Below are 13,590 nucleotides of genomic sequence, written 5' to 3' on the forward strand. Positions count from 1 at the left end.
ATAAACAAACTTCTGCTTTCTACAGCATTTATTATGTGTCAGGACATATTCTGAGTGCTTTATATATTAACTCTTTAATCCTCACAACAAGCCTATAACATAGAAACTGTTATTACCCTCACTGACTTACAGATAAGTTACAGATTATGTAAACTGTCGTAGATTCCACAACTAGCAAGTGACAGCTAGTTGCAGTTGTGGAATGAACATGAACATGGGATCTGAATCCTGGTAATGTGGCTCCAGAGTTCATATTCTTTTTTTTTTCCTATTTTTTGGCCATGCCTCATGACTTGTAGGCTTCCCTGATAGCTCAGTTGGTAAAGAATCTGCCTGCAATGCAGGAGACCTCTGTTCAATTCCTGGGTCGGGAAGATCCCCTGGAGAAGGGATAGGCTACCCACTCCAGTATCGCTGGGCTTTCCTTGTGGCTCAGCTGGTAAAATATCCACCTGCAATGCAGGAGACCTGAGTTCAATCCCTGGGTTGGAAAGATACCCTGGAGAAGGGAAAGGCTACCCACGTCAGTATTCTAACCTGGAGATTTACATGGACTATCCATGGGGTCTCAAAAAGTCCGACACAACTAAGTGACTTTCACATGACTTGTGGGGATCTTAGCTCTCTAACCAGGGATCAAACTGGTGTCCCCTGCCATGGAAGTATGATGTTTTAACCACTGGACCACCAGGGAAGTCAACAGAGTCCATACTCAAGTACAAGGCCACACTGCAGTCACCACAATGTTCTCTAAACACTGTGTTTACACTCCTACTGTATCTCAGGTCCTGCGGTCTTGACACCAAGGGACTTCCCCATCCACTATGCACAAAAGGATTAACCTTACCCAAAGAAACATTTGGGTCTTGCTCCCAACTCCTGGGCAGTTTAGCCTTCAGAATGTCCTGCCTGATAGATGCCTCTGTTTACTTGGACAATGCAAAATGGTCTAAGTGCTGGGAAAGACTGAAGGCAAAAGGAGAAGGGGGTGGCAGAGGATGAGAAGATTAGATAGTATCACCAACCAATGGACACGAATTTGAGCAAACTCCGGGAGACAGTGGAGGACAGAGGAGGCTGGCATGCTATAGTCCATGGGGCTGCAAAGAGTCAGAAATGGTTTAGCAATTGAGCAACAATATGACTTACAATGTGATTTACAGTTAATGGGGGCAAGGGGCCACATGCGATCAGTTCTGGAGGGGCTGAAGACAAAGGTCAGCAATTCAAGCAGTCGGCCATGTCTATGGAATCAACCCCCAGGAAAAACCCTGGACACCATGGCTTGGGAGAGCTTCTCTGGTTAATAATACTCCATATGTGTTACCATGCATCATCACTGGGGGAAATTAGTGCTGTCCACATGACTCCCGGAGGAAAAGACAACTGGAGCTCCCCGCTGGAACTCTCCTAGACCCCGCCTGACCTGCCTTTGCTTGTTGTTAATGTTAATCTATATCCTTTTGTCATAGGAAATAGTAACTGTGAGTGTAACAGCTTTGCTAAATTCTATGAGTCCTCCTAGAAAATTAATGAACCTGAAAGCAATCTTGGGGACCTTCCAAAAATGTGCCCTCCCATCTGTTGCCCACTGTTGAGGTTCAGTTCAAGTCCCATTTCCTCCAGCAGGTCTTTTGCAATTATTTCCATGCCAAGTGAAGAACTGAGCTAGAACTAGGCTCTGATCTTGGATGTCTTCTCTTTTCTACCTATGCCAGTCTAAATCTCTTCTAGGCTTGGAACTTTAAATTCTATAAACATGGAAGGTGAAAGTGAAAGTCGCTCAGTCCTGTCTGACTCTTTGCGACCCCATGGGACTATAAGTCCATGGAATTCTCTTGGCCAGAATACTGGAGTGGGTAGCCTTTCCCTTCTCGAGAGCATCTTCCTAACCCAGGGATTGACCCCAGGTCTCCCAGATTGCAGGTGGATTCTTTACCAGCTGAGCCACAAGGGAAGCCCAAGAATACTGGAATGGATAGCCTACCCCTTCTCCAGGGGCTCTTCCCAACCCAGGAATCGAACCAGGGTCTCTTGCACTGCAGGCGTATTCTTTACCGACTGAGCTATCAGGGAAGCCCAAACACTATATAAACACTGACACCTCCCAAATTTGTATTTCTGGTCCTGACCTCTCCTTCGACCTTCAAACTCGTGCATCTCTCTAATCAGATGTATGATAAGCATATCAACTATGGCCAAAATGAATTCCTATCTTCTTTCCCAAACCCTGGTCCTCCCATGGACTTCCCTCATCTTAGTAAACTCCATTCTTCTAGTTGTTGAGGCAAAAAACCTTGAAATCACTCTTGACTATTCTTTCTCTCACCTCCCCACTAAAGCAATCCAACCACATCTCACTGCTTCCCCACTGGTATCACCCTGGACTAAGCCATCCATGTGTGTTCCCTAGATTATTCCAGACAGCTTCCTAACCGGTCTCCTTGATTCCACCCTTATTTCTCTTCAGTCTGTACTCAACAAAGTAGACAAAATAATCCCACTAAAAATAAAGTCAAACCCTGTATCTTTCTTCTGCTCAAAACTCTTTTTCTTACAACAGCCTGTAAAGCCCTATGTAATCCTGCCCATGTTATCACAGTGACCTCATCTCCTAGTACTTACTGCACACCAGCAGCACTGGCCTCCTTGTGTTCTGAAACGCACCAAGCACGCTCCTGTCCTGTCCTTTGCACATGCTGTTTCCTCTTCTGATCACATTTCTCACACATGGCTGCCTCCCTCAGGTTTTCTGGTTTCCTTGATGAAGCCCTTTCTGGCCACAATATCCACATTATAAACACACACACACACACACTATTCCCTTTCCTGCTTTTTTTTTTTTTCCTAAAATGAAGGAATTCACTTTGTTACTGTATCACTCTTACCACTATTTAATATACTCTACTTCACAGTTTGGGTTTTTATTTTTGCTCACTGGAATGTAAGCTGCAGGAAGGCAGACGGTTTTTGTCTGTTTTGTTCCCTGCTGTACAACCAGCCCTAGAATAGAGTCCCTAATGTAGCAGATGCTAAGAACTGATAGACAGACAGATGGACGAATGGATAGATGGAATTAAAAACATCACTTAGTAGCTGTTCAACCTCAGATAAGCCACACAAATTCTCTGAATCCAAATTCTCTCAAAAATAAAACAGGGATTAAAAAAGTATCTACATCAGAGAGTTATAAGGATTAAATTAGCAAACATATGAAAAATTCTTAGCACAATAACTGACACATAGCAAGTACTCAAAATACACCGGCTACTATCACAGAATGCATGTAAGAGTCAAACAAATCCCTGTTAAATAAGTGAACCATCTGCCGAACAATTATGTATGGATAGCAATATCAAATACCTAACACTCAATTATCCATGCTGTAGGGGCCGACTACCAGTAACACCTGGCAATTGTATAGGGACTTTTGTAATTTTAAGGTCTAATGTTTCATTTGTTTCTTACACCATACCACAGAAAATATCATTGCCTCCTTTTCACAAATGAGGAAGTAGGCCCAGAAATACTAAATGACTTGTTCAATGTCACTCCCAACTCATGCTTTTCCTACAATGAATATACATAGCTAACAAGAACTCTTAATTAAACTAACAACATTATCCCAAAGAAAAATTCGCGTTAGCTGACATGCGTGCATGCTAAGTTGCTTCAGTATTGTCCAACTCTTTGCAACCCTATGGACTGTAGCGCACCAGGCTCCTCTGTCCATGGGATTCTCCAGGCAAGAATACTCGAGGGGGCTGCTGTGCCCTCCTTCAGGGGATCCTCCCCACCCAGAAATCAAATCCAGACCCAAGTCTTACGTCCCCTGCATTGGCAGGTGGGTTCTTTACCACTAGAACCACCTGAGAAGCCCACAACTGACCTTGGTATGCTATAAACAAATTTTTATCTCATAATTGTGAACATGTGTTACATTTCTTTAAGTAATATATATATATATTATATATATAAGCTTATATATATATATATAAGCTTTTCTAAGATTATTTTTTATGTATTTTAATAAAACCTTGATATTTATCTGAATCAAAATATCAGTTAATAAACAGAATATACAGAAAAAACTGCCTCTTTTTTTTTTTCCCCTATCACTGCTGTAGCAGTGTAGCAAAAAACTAGCAAGAGACATTTCAGGACTGCCCTGCTACAATGTCCCTCCAAAGGAAAGTTTGTGAGGTGATACTGTTACCTTTTTTAAAAAATGACAATAATATATAAACGGAAGAGAAACAATGGTTATTTCCCAGAAGTCTATTTTATTTTAGAAAGTTCTTTAAATGTACCCTTTAGTGTATTTTTCCAATTTAATCTCTAGAGTTTTAAAAAAAAAACGACTTTCATTTTATAGTAATTCAGGACACAACCTGTGCATCTATTATAGCATCTATTTATATATATGTATACACACACACACACATAAATGGTTATATATGCTGATATATGATATTTATATACATATATATGGGTATGCTGAAGCCGAAGCTCCAACACTTTGGCCACCTGACGAGACAAGCTGATTCATTAGAAAAGACCCTGATGCTGGGAGGAGAAGGGGTCGACAGAGGACAAGATGGCTGGATGGCATCACCAACTCCATGGACATGAGTTTGAGCAAGCTCCGGGAGTGACGGACAGAGAAGCCTGAGTGCTGCAGTCCATGGGGTCGCAAAGAGCTGGACAGGACTGACAGGACTGAACAACAACAATGGGTAAAATAATGTATTACAGCATATATATTAATACATTTAACAGCAGTATAATTATTATAGCAGGTGAACACTTTTTTTCCTACTGATGTTATTAGAATGTAGAAAAACAGTAGCAGGACGTATGTTATACCTATTCTCCATTAACAGAAAACCAAAGCCTGAAATGGGTGCACTATTCACATTCCATGCTTTGTGCTATTAGAATAGAACTGTAAATCCCAATACAGGAAATTTTAAAAAATTAAAGAATTAGTATTGTGAATGAGAAGAGTAGGTCTCGATCTGCCTACTGATAAGTCTTAATCTTTCCTGATCCTTGGTAACTATCTACTCCTGAGTACAAACTGCATCACAAGCTGATACAACCACTTGTATCAACCAAAATCCGTATCAATGAGATCATTCTGAGCAGAGTACACAGAAATGGGAAGTCAAGATAAAGAAATGTTCTAAATCACAGAAATCCGTTACATTTAAACAAAGTATTGAGGGATCAAGCAAGTGCCAGAATGCAAACTTCATCACAGTTCTCAGGTCTTTGATATTCTCAGGTCCTGAAAAGAACCCTAGAAAGTTCATAGTTCTGTCTTTCTCAATTTAATAGTTGCAGCACAAATCTAACCAAACACAAGTACTCACAAAGGCATTAATCAATACATGTAGTTGATTTAACTCTCTACCCACTGTGATGAACAGTAAGAAATAACTACTCTGACAGTAAAAAAGTGAAAGTGAAGTCGCTCAGTCATGTCCGACTCTTAGCAACCCCATACACTGTAGCCTACCAGGCTTCTCCGTCCATGGGATTTTCCAGGCAAGAGTACTGGAGTGGGTTGCCATTTCCTTCTCCAGAGGATCTTCCAACCCAGGGATTGAACCCAGGTCTCCCGCATTGCAGGCAGATGCTTTACCATCTGAGCCAGCAGGGAACTGCTCTAAACGTGTGCTAATAAGGCCAATAACAAATAGCTAAGTGAATAGAGACAGGAAGGGAGAAAAGGTGGATATGTATAAGAACATTGGAAAAAGGAAGAAAAGAAAAGCAATTTTTACTTTAAGAATTTTCACACAGCAAGAATTACCACTCTTTTCTCTGAAGGAATCTATGCTTAATTACAGATAATCTGGAAAGAAGGTGTAGGAGACAGATATGGAGAGAAGCAGCAGCAATTTCCCCCAGAGACTTAGTGGACTAACTGCTGCTGCTGCTGCTGCTGCTAAGTCGTTTCAGTCGTGCCTGACTCTGTGCGACCCCGTAGATGGAAGCCCACTGGGCTCCCCCGTCCCTGGGATTCTCCAGGCAAGAACACTGGAGTGGGTTGCCATTTCCTTCTTCAATGCATGAAAGTGAAAAGTGAAAGTGAAGTCGCTCAGTCGTGTCCGACTCTTAGCGACCCCATGGACTACAGCCTACCAGGCTCCTCCATCCATGGGATTTTCCAGGCAAGAGTACTTGAGTGGGGTGCCATTGCCTTCTCCATAGTGGACTAAAGAGGAGTCATATTCCACTTCTGGCTTAAGGTGGTAAAGATTGCCAAAAAAAAAAAAACAGTTACACATGACCATGTACTCACTATTAAGTGATTTACTACAGCTTAATGATGCTATAGATACTGTCAGCATCCCATTTTACAAATGTAGTTTGGGAATATTAAGATTTTAAGTCCAAAATCACAGAGTAGTGGGATCAAGATTTAACCTTAGGTCTGCTGCTGCTGCTGCTAAGTCGCTTCAGTTGTGTCCAACTCTGTGCAACCCCATAGACGGCAGCCTACCAGGGTCTGCTGTCCCTGGGATTCTCCAGAAGCCCAGTGCTCTTAACCATTGTTTTAGACAGCCTCTCCAGTCAGAAATGGTGATAAGCACCATGAGAATGCAGAGAAGTTAGCAGCATAGAAACTAACCAGATCACCTTTGAAGATCAACAATTGAGAATGACTCGGTAGGGAATCCCTGATGTGCACTGTTGCACCCATCAGGTAAAATCATCTGATGAACAGAAAAAGGGGATGAGAAGTGAGGCATAGCTAATTGTTAGGCAGTATTAAATTACAAACGCAAGAAAATAAGGAGGAACAAAGTATGAAGAGAAAACTGAGGGCCCGGTGCTTGGCTGACCTCAGCTGAAGGGGCTCTGAAAAACATATTTTTCTTTTTCCTTTTTATGTCTTCAAATGATAGTTACCATTCTTTGAAATTTTCATTTGCAGGGCAAGAAGGAAATACCATTCAGCATTATTCATTCTCCGAATCCTAAACTGGTTAAGCAGTTGTATCCATCTAATGAGTGTGCTAGATATACTGCTGTTCTAAATTTTCAAGCAGAATACAATGTTAATGAAAATAAGCTTTTCTTCTTTCAAAATGTCCCCAGGATTTTATAATGTCTCTTGGCAAACCTAATCAAATTCCTATAAATAAATACAGATATGACAAACCCAGAAAGAGTGAACATTAGAAAGTCAGTAAATTTTCCACTACCCTCATCCACTACGGTTGCAACTTAGTGCTCCATATATAGATAACGACTTCAGTATAAGAGTCCTGTCATCACTTCCAAAAGCTTAGCACAATAAAATCTAACTTCTGACAAAATGTAATGCTAATCAGACAAAAATGCAGATAGGAAATCAATTTAAAAGAGATGACTTTAAAACTTTGCGAAGAAACACAAAGATAGACTCTGCTACACTATGATTTTATTTACATATTTTTAACTAGCAACTAGGAATGCATAAAAGCATTCCTATATATGTCATTTTTAAAAAGCTATGTTTTAAAAACATAGCTGAAAAACAATTTTTTGGTACACACTTCCCATCTTCATTATATCTAACCTATAACAAAGTGTGGAAATATGAGTTATCTCTTAGTATTTGATCATCCGATTTATCAGACTTATGGAATTTAAACAAGTAAATAAATGATACTTCTGAAATGCTTTCTTTAATTGTATGTATAGGGCTCCACCTAGTGGTAATAAAATAAATATAAGAAAACATGTCATTTAAATGTTAAAACTAGTTCTTTGAAAATTAACATTTGTATCATCAAATCAAATGTCCTAACAGAGGCATTCAAGCTATTTTGATTTTTTGGACAGATGTTACATTCTGTTATCAATTCACTATTTTTTTAGGAAAACATCTTTCTGAAGAAAAACATCAGTCACAAGCTACTGTGTGAAAAAGAACTCTTCTTATTACTAGTAACATTAGGAATTTTTTGTCAAAAAGCATAAAAAATACCCTTATACTGTTCTCAGTATCTTTTTCTTTCATTGTGTCTTCACTGAAAAAAAGATTATATCACTAACTGTAAAGGAAATCTATTTGTTTCCTGAGAAATGATTTTTTTAAATTTCTAGTAATAAAAAATTGCTTTTGCATCCTTTTGACCATTCTGTATTTTTCCAGTCCACAGGCATTTTTCTGTTCTCACACCAATGTTTCAAATGGCATATCAAGTTTAATTTCTAAAATATGAGTCAATTTTGTATTTCTAGTAATTAGTATTCAAGATTTGGTATTTCATATTAATGAGATTATTTATGATACTTTTTCAGCAATTTCATATTTATATTGAATGTTTTTCATGTTCTAAGTACCAACCAAACTGATTAGTACTGAAATTTTGGTTACTATTAATAACTATAAAATATACTTTTCTAATATTAAACATATTTATGAAAATTAACCACCTTATGATTATCAGCTTTGGACAAATTAAGCATTCCTAAAAATGCTGCTGTGAAGACAATGGTAAACATAATATAGAAAAACTGACCAGAAATTTTCAAAAGCTATTAAAACCATCCTATCCAATTCCTATCCAATACAAGTTACTTGCTATCAATCTCAAAAATAGTTTTAAAAACAGGTTTTTGGTATATCAGCAAATTTGGTAAATTCAGCAATTAGTCATGCAACACACCAATCATCTGGCAATTAATTTCAGGCCAAGATTCAAAAATATTTCTTTTATAGAAGCACATGATGAATTACTAGTGTAAGTTCTTTCAGAATGGGGTATATGTAAGCCCTGAGTATAAAAGGGCGGTTAAACACCAGTGAGATTTGACTTTGTCTCATCAGCAGTTCTGTGTGTCCACTGTATGGATCCTGGAAACTAGGAGAAGATACACTGAAGTACTCTTACCCAAAGGGCATGGTTTTGGTAATCTTAGGCTATGTAAATTGGAAACGTAATCTTATTTTTCAGTGGAGCAGTCTCTTCAAAGCCAGTTTATAACCCACTTGAAAAACCTGCAGCCAGAGTCAGAAATGGGGACTTGAAACACTGCAACTCTCTTCAACAGCCTTTAGAAACATTTAAGGTACCCAAAATGCCAGTAATATCCATTTGAGAAACAATGAGCTAAAATATTCCACAACAGCAAGTGAGTTATCATTGAGGAGAAAAGCCTCTTTTACACGAAGTCACATGATCTGGAATTCTTTTTTCAAAAAAAACAACAAATAGCAAAGACACCATGTCCCTATCTTAAATACAAAAAAGGATTGCTCAAAGTACCACTCTATCTTGGGGAAAAAAAATTTATACTACAGTCACTTAGCAATTTAGAACAGCAAGAAAGAAAATAGTCAACATAAGGTACCATGCTAAATGTTAGCACTCAACATTTTTCCAACCATTTCATCAAATATATCTAACATGAATAACAACTTTCCCATAACTTTCCCTGATTCTTTGTAATCCAGGTGGAATTAAGAAGGGAAACAGATAAAAAAAAAACATTAACAGCAGGATAAAGATAAAGGAGAATTCTAATAATATTCATCAAACACCAACCATGTACAACAGAAACTGAAAACTAAGTGCACAAAACAGTCATTGCACAGGTAACATTAATACAGAGGACAGCTGCTCTCTAAATCATTAACATTTATCTGCACTGAGCCTAACTCTTCAAGGGGGCAGGAAAGGAAATATAGTTTTATAACATGGTTCCAAAATTCTTTAACACATCTTCCATTGAGAGGTAGGGTCTATATCCCCTTCCTTTGAATTTGGACAGGTTTATGATAACGTCGACCAATAGAACATAACTCAGGTAATAATATGTGATTCCAGAAGCTAGAAAGAAGCCATGCAACTTTCACACACACTCTGGAGAAAACTATCCATCACGTAAGAAATCTAACAATCCTAAAAATGACATTCTGAAGGGGCCACATGTGGGCATGCCCAAATGACAGCCACCCCAACTGCCAGCAGTATGAGTGAGCCACCACAGCTGTCTAGTCCCGCTGGGCCTCAGCTGATTTTGGCCCAACCAGCAACCAATATCTGACTGCAGCCACATTAAAGACCCCAAGACACAACTGTAGAGGAATCTGTCTTCAATCTTTTACAAAAGTTTTCAAGTACAAGAACAATCTGTTTGGACATCTGTATAAAGTATCTAAAACAGAATTAAATTCAAATATTTTCTAGAATAATTCCTTTTTTCATTATTTCTTTTTTCCTTTTGGCACTAATCCTTTTTGGCACTGTCCTTAACTTCTTTTTCCAACCCAGGATGCTTCTCCCTACAATATGCCTCAATCTTAAACTTCCTTCAAAATTCACCTCAAGCTAGTTTCTCTGGGATACTTTCATGAATACTGAATAATAACTGTCCCATGATCTCCTGCTTCCCTGGTGGCTCAGATGGTAAAGTGTCTGCCTGCAGTGCAGGAGACCTGGGTTTGATCCCTGGGTTGGGAAGATCCCCTGGAGAAGGAAAAGGCAACCCACTCCAGTACTCTTGCCTGGAAAATCCCATGGACAGAGGAGGCTGGTAGGTTACAGTCCATTGGATAGCAAAGAGTCAGATACAATGGAGTGACTTCACTTTTCATGACCTAGAATTTTCCCAGCGCTATTATACACAGTCTATAATACACTTTTATTTACTTGTATAATATATCAAATTTATTCTCCAATACCTTATTGCATGTTTTATTTTCTAAATTCCTTGAGAACTGAAGGTGTCTTCCACTTCCATACTCAGTTCATAAGTGTTGTGAGGATGCAAAGAACTGCATCTTAATGAACAGAAAAGGTTCACTAGAGGGCACTCTTCACCTAAAAGTAATCTCTAGAAATCCAATATATTTCTTTTCACTGTTGCATCAAAATATGGTATGAGTCTAACATTCAACTTAATTAACAACTAAGTACTATGAAATCAAAATAAAAATAATATTTCCTCCTTTTCTGAATCTACTTTATCCTGTTATCTACTGCTTTAATATAATGGTTCAAAACAGAAGAACAAAAACAGACAAACGAATAGAGAGGTAAGAAATAAACCCACACACCTACAATCAATTAATCTATGATAAAGGAGGCAAGAATATACAATGGAAAAAAAGCAGTCTCTTTAGCAAATAGTGTTGGGAAAGCAGGACAGCCACATGTAAATCAATTAAATTAGAACAAAGACTCCCTCATATCACATATAAAAATAAACTCACAATGGTTTAAAACCTAACTATAAGACACGATACCATAAATCCCCTAGAAGAAAACTCAGGGAAAATACTCTCACATTTAAAACGTAGCAATATTTTCTTGGATCAGCCTTTCAAGGCAAAAGAAATAAAAATAAATATAAACAAATGCTGCTGCTGCTAAGTCGCTTCAGTCGTGTCCGACTCTGTGCGACCCCAGAGACGGCAGCCCATCACGCTCCACCGTCCCTGGGATTCTCCAGGCAGGAACACTGGAGTGGGTTGCCATTTCCTTCTCCAATGCATGAAAGTGAAAAGTGAAAGTGAAGTTGCTCAGTCGTGTCCGACTCTTCACAACCCCATGGACTGCAGCCTACCAGGCTCCGTTGTCCATGGGATTTTCCAGGCAAGAGTACTGGAGTGGGGTGCCATTGCCTTCTCCGATAAACAAATGGAACCTAATCAAACTTAAAAGCTTCTGCACAGCAAAGGAAACCATCAGCAAAATGAAAAGACAAATTATGAAATGGGAGAAAATATTTGCAAATGATGCAATCGACAAGGGGCTAGTATCCAAAATATACAACTCAATAAAAAAAAAAAAAAACAACCCTGCATACGAGACAGCAAAAGAGACACTGATGTATAGAACAGTCTTTTGGACTCTGTGGAAGAGGGAGAGGGTGGGATGATTTGGGAGAATGGCATTGAAACATGTATAATATCATATATGAAACGAGTTGCCAGTCCAGGTTCGATGCACGATACTGGATGCTTGGGGCTGGTGCACTGGGACGACCCAGAGGGATGGTATGGGGAGGGAGGAGGGAGGAGGGTTCAGGATGGGGAACACGTGTATACCTGTGGCGGATGCATGTTGATATATGGCAAAACCAATACAATATTATAAAGTTAAAAAATTAAATTAAATTTTTAAAAAAATGAAAAAAAAACCCAATCAAAAAATGGGCAAAAGACCTAAATAAGTATTTCTCCAAAGAAGAAATACAGATGGCCAATAATCACATGAAAAAAATGTTCAACACTGCTAACTATTAGAGAAATGCACATCAAAACCACAATGAAGTATATCACTAGTCACAATGTGTGTCATCAAAATGTCTACAAACAATAAATGCTGGAGAGGGTGTGGAAAAAAGGGAACCCTCTTACACTGTTGATGGTAATGTAAATTGGGAGCAACCACTATGGAGAACATTATGGAGACTGCTTAAAGAACGAAAATAGACACAAAAAAAAGAACTAAAATAGAGCTACCAAGTGATCTAGCAATCCCACTCCTGGGCATACAGCCAGAAAAGACAGAAAACTTTAATTCAAAAGATACACGCACCTCAATGTTCACAGCAGCATTATTTACAATAGCCAAAACATGGGAACAACCCAAGTGCCCATCAACAGACCACTGGTTTAAGAAGATGTTGTGTATATAACATATATAATGAAATATTAGTCATAAGAATGAAATATTGCCATTTCCAGCAACATGGATGGACCTAGAGGTTATCACACTAAATGAAGACAGAGAAAGATAAATAGTATATATCACTTCTATGTGGAATCTAAAAAAAAAAATGAATCTATATACAAAACAAATAAAGTCACAGACATAGAAAACAAACGTAAGGTTACTAAAAGGGAAAAGGAAGGGGGAGAAAGATAAATTTGGAGTATGGAATTGAAGATACAAACTATTATATATAAAACAGGTAAGAAACAAGGATTTACTGTATAACACACAGAACTATATTCAATATCTGATAATAACATACAATGGAAAATAATGTGAAAAAATATATATATATAACTAATCACTTTATTATATACCTGAAACTTAACACAATATTGGAAATCAATTATACTTGAATTTTAAAACTGTTTAATTTTAAAAATAACAGAACAGAACCATAACCACCATAAAAATTTTCTGGCAACTCCAAGTTCCTATGGGAAGTATGGACAATCTAGTGTAGGATAAACTTTTATAGATTATACGGTGCCTGATATATCATAGGCACTCGGATATTAAAAGAACACACAGAAATTAAAGGTCACCTTAAAGTCACTGTTTGCATTTGTAGTAAATACGTAAGAATTTATATATTATATTGAAAACTGATGGGAAATTAGCACTGATTCATAAGTTAAGATCTAAAAAAACTAAGTATCAGTCAAATATAAATGAAAATGTATTTCACTTCTCCACCAGATTTGGAAAAATCCACAAATAGACAATTTTTATTATTTTTTCATGTTAAACAAGTGTCTTATATATGAGGATAATGCTAAAATTACTGAATGAAAAACAATCTAAAACTTCTAACAGATTTGAGTTTTTAAAACTACCTCTGAACTATACAACATAAGCATTTTAT

The 13,590-nt window shown here is 38.0% G+C and overlaps 1 protein-coding gene across 1 annotated transcript in view; it reads right to left on the reverse strand.

The window, feature by feature from the left end:
• The window catches only part of EXOC6 (exocyst complex component 6), a 176,851-nt gene that overhangs the window by 138,665 nt on the left and 24,596 nt on the right, over window positions 1–13,590 (reverse strand).

The sequence above is a fragment of the Bos mutus genome, chromosome 26 (assembly GCF_027580195.1).
Source record: "Bos mutus isolate GX-2022 chromosome 26, NWIPB_WYAK_1.1, whole genome shotgun sequence".
Classification (NCBI taxonomy): Eukaryota; Metazoa; Chordata; class Mammalia; order Artiodactyla; family Bovidae; genus Bos; species Bos mutus.